This window comes from Rhinoderma darwinii, chromosome 1 (assembly GCF_050947455.1).
Source record: "Rhinoderma darwinii isolate aRhiDar2 chromosome 1, aRhiDar2.hap1, whole genome shotgun sequence".
Lineage (NCBI taxonomy): Eukaryota > Metazoa > Chordata > Amphibia > Anura > Rhinodermatidae > Rhinoderma > Rhinoderma darwinii.
Genome location: NC_134687.1, coordinates 27,532,326 through 27,543,572, shown reverse-complemented (window position 1 = coordinate 27,543,572; position 11,247 = coordinate 27,532,326). Strand labels below are relative to the sequence as shown.

Below are 11,247 nucleotides of genomic sequence, written 5' to 3'. Positions count from 1 at the left end.
GGTGGATTCCTAACTAGTTATCCGAATGTTTCGGATTTAAATTGTTTTTATAAAACTGTGAAATTAATAAACGGCTGCTGTGGCCATTTCACATCCAACCTCGGTGTCATGTGTCGTTACTAAATGGGGGTGGGGGATAGTATGGTTTAAGGTTAACACACGACTCTACCTAGGCAGGTCAAGAAGAGGCTGGACGCAGCTGCAGGCTTGAGGGAAGCCGACATGACCGTCCTGGTAGGGAAAGGGTTAATGTTAAGAGGTGAGGGAAAGGTGAAGGAGCTGAAGGAGGGACGGGGAGGAGCTAGGGGGGACGGGGGGGCCGTTACTGCGCTTCCCGCTGTTTCTCGGCATTGAGCCGGAAGCAGCGGGAGGAGTAATACACAAGAAGCAAAGCTCCCACCCTCCCACCCTTGTTTTGTTACTCCTTAGGTCTTCTGTACGTCCGTATATGAGCGTTGTGTTTTATTTTGTGTGTTTATTTAACATGTTTTTCTTTTTTCCGGAGTAGGTTCTGTTGTCATGGCAGCTGGCGGGGGGAGTCCTTGAGGCCAGTCAGTACAAAATGGTGGGGGGGTCGCATCGGGGGTATGCGTCCCCCAAAAAAGGTACATGGTTGAAGACTTCATCGGGTGTTATCCCTTTGAAGTGGTCTTCTGGTAGAAGGTATGTCACTTGAAGGCTTCATCGGGTGTTATCCCTTTGAAGTGGACTTCTAGTGGTCGGTATATCACTTGAGGGCTTCAACGGGTGTTATCCCCTTGAAGTGGACTTCTAGTGGTTGGAGCCATCTGCAGAGGTGAACGGTGCTTCCGAGCTGGTTTACGGCTGGAGGTAATTAGTGGTTTGCAGATGGCTAATTCGGTGTGTTCTTGAAAGGAACATCTGAAGGGGCTTCAAGGACTTCCTCTGCTCGGGTTAATGTTAACGTTTAATTGTTATTTATGATTCTGACCCATGTTGGGTCATGTGAATTATTAGGAGGAATTCTCTGGTGGATTCCTAACTAGTTATCCGAATGTTTCGGATTTAAATTGTTTTTATAAAACTGTGAAATTAATAAACGGCTGCTGTGGCCATTTCACATCCAACCTCGGTGTCATGTGTCGTTACTAAATGGGGGTGGGGGATAGTATGGTTTAAGGTTAACACACGACTCTACCTAGGCAGGTCATGACATTTCTCCTCCTCTGTAGTAATAATAACAAACCGCTCGCCTGCCTCTGCCCGCCAACAACATTGCAGCCAAACCCACCACCACCACCCAGAAGGGGGAAAGTCGCACCACCCCACTCCAAGTTGTGTCTTACCAGCCCCCCGCCCCCTTCTTATACCCCCCATCGCCGTCGATCCTAAATAATAATAAGTGATAAGCTATAAAACTTTACAGAAGTGTCTGAGCCCCCTGTGTGCGCCTGTGGCGGCTGCCGGAGCGGAGGAAAGGTGGTGCAGATCGCAGCATGGACTTGTTAATCTGAGCCTGATCTTGTCATCAGTGCACAGCAGAGCAGAGCGGCGGAGACACACAACTCCGGTTGGGGCAACGTTCCAAAGGTTTGCATTCTTATTCCGTACCCCCCTCCCTTTACCTCCTCCCCGGCATTGCCACCCCCTTCGACTCATACACCCGCACCCCTCCGCTCCATCCCAACCTTTCCATAGCCAGCGTTACCCCCTCCTGTGTGTCCGTGGAGTGCGGACGCTGTGAATGTGCATCTAAAAGGAGGTGGGGGGAAAAAAAGAACAAGAACCCGTGTTGGTTTCTTCATGCAAATGACCGCTCCGCTGTAACAAAAGGCTGGGGAAAAGAATGATCTGACAGTGACAACCCCGGGCCACTCGCCATATTTTTGTTTATTCATGTTCAATTCCTCTCTCTCCCCCTCTCGCTGCTTCGCTCGCTTTCCCTGACACGCTTGATTCTCCCGGCTGGCCATTATTTCCCTTTTTCGTCTGCATTCCCCTGTCGATCACCCCCATCATTGTTATGATGATGATGATGATGATGATGATGTTTTCCGTATTATTACGGCGTTTGCTCCCGAGGATGAAAGCTGGTGGAGCAGAGTTATGTGTGCAAGAATGTTTTACTAAAATGCAGCTCACACTTTACTTGGAAGGAACCTGTCAATGAATAGAAATGCCAAAAGGAAGAGAGAGGAGGGGGGGGGGGGTCTTTTTATTACAACCCCCACCCTCCTCTCTTTTTATTACAACCCCCACCCTCCTCTAGCTTCTAATCCATTCTAATCCTTTTGTTAGTCCTTTATTTGCCTCTAAACTAAAGTATCCATAGAGACTTGCTCATGGCAGCGGCGCTTCACTCCGGATGGGATGATGGCACGGGGTTTCGATTGCAAGCTCCGGGGTCCAGCATTAGAATCGTTAGCGGAGATAATGATTGGGATTAACCCCCTCTGTTACTAGAGTAGGATTGGGTTGGGTGTGTGTCGTGGAGGGGGTTAATCTATAAGAGTAGAGGGGTGGAGAGGTGACTATAGAAATGGGAGTCAGCAGGTTGCGCGGATTTTCGTATAAAAAAAAATGACTGTCAAAATAAGTCCGCGTCGTTTGATGATCAGCAGGAGGGATGAACAGTTGTTGGCGGAGCCGCGGAGAAGCTTACAGGGGTGTGTGCCATATGGACCATAATAAAGGGATTTTTTTGGTATAGGATTTCTCGGGAGGTGAGTTCATTAGGCAGCGGCGTTTAGGGTTGGAGATGTCGGTGGGAAGAACATGGAGAGTCTCGGAGAGGACAGTGATGTCTCCCGGTGGCCGCTGCTTCAGGATAACGTGTTGGGAGGTTCACGTCTTGACAGATCCTATAGCCGATAAGCAGTTCCGTCATGTTATCATCCCGATGTCCGTTCCTATTGGTATTGGCTGTAGGAGCTTCTATAGATGTCTTATTGTTGAGGTTTTCATGGAAAGCAGAAGTGTGAAGGCATCAAGCATGTGTCGCGTTGTGTCGCGTTGTGTCGCGCGTCCTCCGATACTGAGTAATGCCGCATTTTCTGACATCTCATTCATAGGGGACACATCAAAAAAAAAAATGATGGGTTCAGTTGCTGGAAGTTTTTGGATGATATAAATACATTTTGATTAAAAAGCAATAGGATTTTTTGGGCTTTAGATAAGATCCATTGACATAGCTAATGATGATTGTTGCAATGTTGGGGGTTGTAGTTGTGAGATGCTTGAGGCGCAAGTGATGCTGGTGATTTAGGGCTGAGCGGAACTGGAATAGGGATCTAAGATAGCCCAGTCTTATATTGTTATATTACACCAGTCGTCTGCAACCTGCGGCTTCCCAGCTGTTTCAAAACTACAACTCCCAGTATGTCCTAACAGTGTGCGATTCATAGGGCATGCTGGGAGTTGTAGTTTTGCAACAGCTGGATTAGTATTTAACTATATACAGATACGGCGGTGATATATGCCAATAAATTGTGGTCATGGTGTATTGGGCAAATGGCATCATGGGATATTTCCTGAACAAAAAATCTACATTTGAATTGTTTTTTGGACTATTTTATTTTAAAAAAAGTGGGTGTGGTTTCATTTTTTTTTAGTTTGTCTAACTGCTTTATTTATGGTGAAATGTAAGACATGATAAATAAGATGTAGCAGAGCTGAAATTGTTATTTCAACGTGTCTCCCCAGATGTATAGGAATACAGTTTTATCCCTGCGTAATGGAAAGTTCTGCAACATTCTAATATACTTTGTGCTTCAATTGCTCACTGTGTTCAAGATCTCTGCTTGCTGACATTGAATGGGAACTGGTGGTTTACAAGCACGAGGCTAAAAACCCATACAGGCTTAATACTTCTTACAGCTGAAAGTTTGTTAAAACTGTATCCAGTCTAAACAATCCTCTGTAAACGAAACAGCCTGGATTTAGAAGCGTAACTATAGAGGGTGCAGAGATTGAAGTTACACCTGGCGCTGGTGCCTGATGGGACCCAAGGACCCTTCTAACACATAGGAGGCATTATTAATGGCATATAATGGTTCGGGGACCATTATACAGATTTTGCATCAGAGCCCAGGAGCTTCAAGTTACTCCTCTGCCTGGACTCCAGACTATTAAGTTTTACCTGCACTGATACATTGCGGCAAACTATCAGAACAGGAGAGGCATTTTTTTGCTCATATATTTAGCTCCCAGAGGATTGCCTGGGCTTCATAGAATTGTAGCAAACTCTCATCTGTGCAAAGTTTTCGGTCTGTACAGTTTTTAAGCCTCTGGATATAAATAAGAATGTTTCCAATCACTTACAGCAAGCAGAGATCTTGAAAATAATGAAGAACTGAAACACAAAGTATATTAAAACGTTGTAGAACTCTTCATTATATATCGATTTATACTTTATTTACAAACGACTGGAAAATCCCTTTAACTTTTTTTTTCTGCATTGTTTGTCTATTGTGACATCGGTCGGTTTTACCTGCAGTCCTATGTAAAACCACATCCTTTAAAACTCAGTTGAGTTGATGCAAATTGGCTCATGTAAAACCACACATAACGTATTGTTATTTCTAATGAATTGTGCCAAAAACAAGTTCAGTTCTGCCACATTTGACAATCTTGGCTCTGCTACATGTGTAAGTTGCACATAAAGTGAACCTTGTGTAGATAAATGACCCTGATAGGTGAGGAGTTTTTCTGATTTGTAAACTGATGTCTGGAGTAAATTAAAGGGACAGAGCAAGATACTGCCAAGACTCCACCAGATACCAGCCACCCACACTACACCATCATATATCCTATGTAATTATGTGTATCAGGGTCAACTAACTTACTTTTAGGATCCATAAACAGGAAGCATAAACAATTTACTTTTGGTGAGGGTTAAGCTGAGTTCACACGTTGCGGATTTGTCACAGATTTTGACGCAGATCTCACCCTTTTGCATTGCAAAGTGTAAAATCTGCGCTGAATATCTGCCTCAAATCCGCGACGTGTGAATTCAGCCTTAGTGTTGAATACGTTCTCTGTATTCTACATATTTAAAGGGTCACTCCCGACATTTATAACATATACGAGCACTTGCTTGGCTGTTTCCGTAACTCTCATAGACTTCAGTGCAGAGATCTGTGTACATCTGCGGCCACCTCTTCATTTGGTCTCTGTCTATATGTAACCATTACTAGCTGCATTGAGGGGATCAGGGGATCAAAAGGTGGGTGTCCCAGATGCGTGACTTTCCTGTTAATGCCATGAATGTCTTAAGTGGTAATATCTCTTTAAATTGTCATTTCAGTTTCTTGTAGAGTTCTGCTACATGCTACATCATGAACACGCTATATTTTTATTTAAAAATGTTTTTTCATGTTATTTTGTCTGTGCTTTATACTGCCTCACTGATCCTTCCATTGAAATGAATGGAAACTAAAATATTTTTTTGGTAGCTAGCTTCTAGCATGTGGGCTGTTATGTCAGCAAGCCTACTGTTGTGTTGAGTGCCTTCCTTTGGTGAGAGGTGACTAGAGAAGTAAACTATACAATATTGACAGCTTCTGATACACAAATTTGGGACAGAGGGAGAAGAGAGCAGGAAAATGTTTGCATATACTTTTATTCAGGTTGGGTGACCGCGTGGCCAAAGACAGTTCTCCGTAGCTTCCAAAATGGCTGATTGTGGTTGTACTTTCTTGTTCTGTCTGATTATAGTAGGAAGAACAGCTCTGGAGCACAAACTGTGGCCCTAACAAATGATATCATGTTCAGACAGAGAAGAGGAACGTTCATGACTCATGAGCACATGAAAGTTGTATTATTTGATGCTTTGGAGTGGTGCTTTATTGATATAATTTTCATATTCAGTATTGTATATTAATGAATATTTGTACTTGACCAGAATTAAGGTTATGTACCGTTTACCCGGAGCCTAAGGGTATGTTCACACGGCTGAAAACACCCCGAAAAACGGCTAAAAATACGAAGGCTGAACGCCTCCAAACATCTGCCCATTAATTTAAATGGGAAAAAGGGCGTTTCGTTTTCACACGATCGTTTGTAAAAACGGCGCATAAAAAAATTAGGTCTCCCCAGAAATAGCGCCACTTTAGTCTATGGCTGTGTTTGGTATTGCAGTTAAGCCAAATTCAAATAAATGCTGCAATACCAGACCTTGGGCAAAAAAAGCTTTTAATTATAATATTAATATAATAATAATCACTTCTATGGGAGTTACAGAAACAGCGTAGCTCAGCGAGCTCTCGGCTGTTTCCGTAACTCCCGACCACCTAACCAGGAAGTGGCCGGGGGTCAGCGGGAGCCGAGTAAGCTAGAACGGGGTTCAGGGGGCCCCGTTCTAGAGATAGGTGCGGGTCCCAGAGGTGGGACCCGCATCTATCGGACATTTATGGCGTGTCCTGTGGATATGTCATAAATGTCCAAGATGGGAAAACCCCTTTTATTTAATTTTGTTTTACTGGAATAATGACTAATATATATATTTATAAACCCAAGAGTTGACTGGTCTGAAATACTCTGTGCTGCTGGTAACATTCTAAGAATTTGTTGGTCTGCTCGTCTTTGTCAATACTGTGCCCCATAACATAACATTCTGCAAAATAGTTTATATGCATTGAAGTAGCCTCAATATGGGCTCAATTTATAGCCCTAAATATGTGGATTCTAATTTGTAGTTTGTATTTTATTCCATTTGAAAACACTATATGCTATAGAATAGGTGAAATCTGCGGCAAATGTAACCCATGCCTGCTCCTGAAATCTGCTGTGTGTGAACATAGCCCAAAAGTTACATTTATTTAATCCACAATACCTGGTAAGAATACAACATTGCATATAAGTGTTGGCTGCCAAAAGAAAGAAACAGCTTACCTACGATGTGCTGCTTGTGCAGAATATTTCTTGCTCTTTGCCGAAAGGAAAATAATGGGTTAACAGAGTTCTCCAGATTTATATAAATGAAGCTCTTTGAATGTAAACAAGATTGTTTTACCATTCAATGACAGCATGAAGAGATCTTGAAAATGGCAATGCACTGAAAGACAAAGTATATTAGAAAGTTGAATAACGTTTCGTTATACGACGACTATGTTTTCTTTACATAAATCCGGGGGGAAAAAAACTTTTAAAGAAGTTCTCCACTTTGAAGGGTTCTTTCACAATAAGCTGATCACAAAGTGTCTTCCTGCTGGGGCCCCCAGCGATCAGCTGTAATCTGTAGGGGAACCTAGCAGTAAGAGTTTAATTTCCCTGCAGCGCCACCACAGGGGAAATGAAGCATTACACAGTGCCCATTCAAATCAATGTGTCGTCTGTGTAATGCAGGACAAGCCAGGTCCTCCAGAGAGGGAGACGCTCTTTGTAATCGCTCGCCACTCTGGCCAAGAGATGAGAATTCTGAATATAGGACCCTCCTCTATTACCTCTGAATTCCCTTATAGGGTGTATGAACTTGGGTTCTCTAAAACAGACAACCCCTTTAACACAATGGGCCTCATGGATCAAAACTGTATCACTGTTGCCCATAGCAACCAATCAGATTTAATTTGAAAATAAATTAAAATCTGACGGGTTGCTATTGGCAACACCAACGCTTTTTCCTAGAACAGTTTTAGACACGAGGCACAATGTGTTAAAAGGGTTGTCTGTTTTAGAGAACCCAAGTTCATACACCCTAATAGGGAATTCTCCTCACTTAATAATGGGGCACAATGAAATAATCACATGAATAGTCAGCTCTGTAATATCGGCATAAATCATTTCAGTAAGAACCACACTGCAACTTTTGTGTTAAAGTTGCACAAGGGTGCAAACAATTTCACGGTTTCACATGCCCGCAGCAATCCTAGGTAATAATGTCAGTGGATAGACTTTTCTTACACTTGTTTGCTTTAGTTTTCCTTAGGGTATGTTCACACGAGGTCATTATGTCCGTAATTGACGGACGTATTTCGGCCGCCAGTACCGGACCGAACACAGTGCAGGGAGCCGGGCTCCTAGCATCATAGTTATGTACGACGCTAGGAGTCCCTGCCTCGCTGCCGGACAACTGTCCCGTACTGTAATCATGTTTTCCAGTCACTAAAAATTGATGGCCTATCCTTCAGGATAGGCCATAAATAGCTGATGGGTCAAGGTCCGACTTTCGGGATCCTTTCCGATCAGCTGTTTTGAAGGGGCCGCAGCGCCGCTTTCCCTTAGTTTCTTCTTGCTCACTGTGAGTTGTCGACACGTATTTAGCTGCGATTCACAGGTATTGCCGCCTTTTCCCCCATTACAGTGAATGCGTGTCGACGACTTACAGTGAGCAAGAAGTAATGAAAGGGAAGCAGCACTCATAAGAGCGCTGAGGCCCCTTCAAAACAGTTGATCGACAGGGGGTCCCGAAAGTCGGAACCCCGACCCGTCAGCTATTGATAACCTATCCTGAGGATAGGCCATACATTTTTAGTGGCTAGAAAACCCCTTTAGGAATGAAGTCCTTTGCTTTGTACTCGCAGTCCACGAATGGTGCAGTGTTTTATACTTTACAATTGTTCTTCAGTACAGTACGAGTCCTTTAGTCTGGGAGGAAAAAGAAACTGTGATCCAGCGCTTGTGCATGAATAAAAAGAATCAAGGTTCCAATTTTATTGTATATCAAATGTAAAACTATGAATCAAAGTACAAAAGGGTGTAACGCATTTATATTTCGCCTACGCGTTTCACACACGTGCAGTGTCCTTCATCATGGCATGTGTAGATGTCCACGTCTAACCCGGTGTTTATCGTCTACGCTATTGATTCCGTCAAAACGACGGAACCCTTGCACAACTGAGACAAACGGAAACCATTGGCACCGGATGCGTCTCCATTGAAATCAATGGTGATGGAAACCTAGGGATTCCGTTTGTATCTGTCAGGGCTCCGTTCTGACGGAAAGCTCAGACGGAACGTCGGAACGGAGCCCCAGCTCAGATGTGAACGAAGCCTAACAGAAATTTACTTATAGTTCGTCACTTTACGCAGGTCCAGAAGTTTAACTTGCCGTTTTTTGGAGCTCCAATGCAAAACCTGTAACAGGGCCCCAACCTAATACTGGTGTCTTATGTGGCAGATGATCCTTTGGGCTCCTCAGAGCCCTGGTGCGACTGCTACTTCTACGCTCCTGGGCGGGTCCATGGGTCATCCAGGCAGAAGGGTCCTTGTCTGCTACGGCTCCAAAGTGTTTCAATAGGCCAATGCTAATAACCCCACAGACCTGACAGGTACAGGATTCAGCGTGAGATACAGCTGCTCTGTATACAGTATACAAGGCAGCTCTATCTCAAAAAGTAAAAATTATTTATAATAAAAAGTAATTATGAAGTTGCACCAAACACACTGACTGATATCATATAAAAAATTAAAATATATATATATTAGTATGAAGCCGGCAGGAATAAGATGCGCCTATTTTACTAACGACTCCTAATAAATGTGTTGCATCTTCTGCTGTCCGTGCGCCAGAAAGGAAAGTCTATGCCAGCTACGAGCTGGGTAAAATTTCCTCTATAAATTTCTGGCGTAAATTATAGTAACAGTGTTGGGCAATAGGTGGCCCAGTCTTTTCTGCCAAGCCCTATCCAATTTTTACTAAGGTGCCGTAAATCCTAAAAAAGTCACTTTGTTCCCATCAAATTGTGACTTTTGATGCATCTGCGACTTTTCTATGCCAGAAAACTGGCATAGGACGTTTAATACATTCCCCCTAGAGTAATATGATCCAATACTGTCTGCCTGCAGGCACCACTAGAGGGAGCTTACTGCACGCTGTGTTATTATTGAGTTCAATGTATAAACAGTATCAGTAAGCTCCCCCTAGTGGTGGCAGCAGGCAGACAGAATTGTATCTTTTACCTGTCTATGTCTATGCAAGGAATTTGGAGCTTTGTATCAGTAAAAAATTGAAATTGTAAAACTGATATGGTCTTCACGAACAGATTTCTCAGATCTTAGGTGAAGCTAAGCTTCAAGCTATGCACAACAGTCCCACCCTAAGGGCTAGTTCACACCGAGATTTTTGGCGCTGTTTTAGACGCAGAAGCCGTTTTTAAACACCCGTGAGTGTAAAAAAAAACCGACATGCTTTTTCTTCCCGCGGTTTCCGTTTCTTCCTGATGGAATTCTGAGGCATATTTTTCTGCCTGCAAAAAAACTCTGTGTGAACAGGGCCTTAGGCTGAGAATTCACGTAGTGGTTTAGTGGAGACTTAGGGCATGACCACACGTGGCGGATTTCCTCCGCAACTGTCCGCATCAATGCCGCACAGAATCTGCGTTGCAGATTCTGCTGCGGATCTGCACAAAATGTGCAGTACATTGATGCGGACTAGCTGCTGCAGACTGCGGGAAAAGTGCTTCCCTTCTCCCTATTCAGTGCAGGATAGAGAGAAGGGACAGCACTTTCCCTAGTGAAAGTAAACGATTTTCATACTTACCGGCCGTTGTCTTGGTGACACATCCCTCTTTCGGCATCCAGCCCGACCTCCCTGGATGACGCGCCAGTCCATGTGACCGCTGCAGCCTGTGCTTGGCCTGTGATTGGCTGCAGCCGTCACTTACACTGAAACGTCATCCTGGGAGGCCGGACTGGAGACAGACGCAGGGAGTTCTCGGTAAGTATGAACTTATATGTTTTTTTACAGATACATGTATATTGAGATCGGTAGTCACTGTCCCGGGTGCAGAAACAGTTACTGCTGATCGCTTAACTCTTTCAGCACCCTGGACAGTGACTATTTACAGACGTCTCCTAGCAACGCTCCCGTCATTACGGGAGCCCCATTGACTTCCTCAGTCTGGCTGTAGACCTAGAAATACATAGGTCCAGCCAGAATGAAGAAATGTCATGGTAGTAAAACCAATACGCTCCGCAGCACACATAATATCTGCGGACTTCATTGCGGAATTTTGACTCTCCATTGAAGTCAATGGAGAAATTCCGCCATGAGTCCGCCACTGCTCCGCAACAGACAGAGCATGCTGCGGACACCAAATTCCGCTCCGCAGCCTATGCTCCGCAGCGGAATTTTACGCCTCGTCTAAACGAACACTGCTAAATTAAAGTGTAAGTCAATGGACAAACGGCTCCGCTGCGGATTAACGCTGCGGAGTGTCCGCAGCGGAATTTAAGTGAAATTCCGCCACGTGTGAACCCAGCCTTAGAGCGAACATACATTCTTATAAAATATACCAGGCAAAGGTAATGGAGAGAACTAGCATACCTAAATACAGTAGATGCAGGTCC

At 44.1% G+C, this 11,247-nt stretch overlaps 1 protein-coding gene across 3 annotated transcripts in view; it reads left to right on the top strand.

Moving 5' to 3' along the window:
* The first annotated feature begins 1,436 nt into the window (after positions 1-1,436).
* CTBP1 (C-terminal binding protein 1) overlaps positions 1,437-11,247 on the top strand; it is a 536,806-nt gene continuing 526,995 nt past the window's right edge. Inside the window, exon 1 of one of the 3 annotated variants that reach the window (XM_075856739.1) lies at positions 1,437-1,551. The gene's annotated coding sequence lies outside the window, so the exon portion shown is untranslated. Of the gene's footprint in view, positions 1,552-2,611; positions 2,685-11,247 lie in introns of those variants that run through there. The other 2 variants (XM_075856720.1, XM_075856730.1) reach the window with 2 other exon arrangements.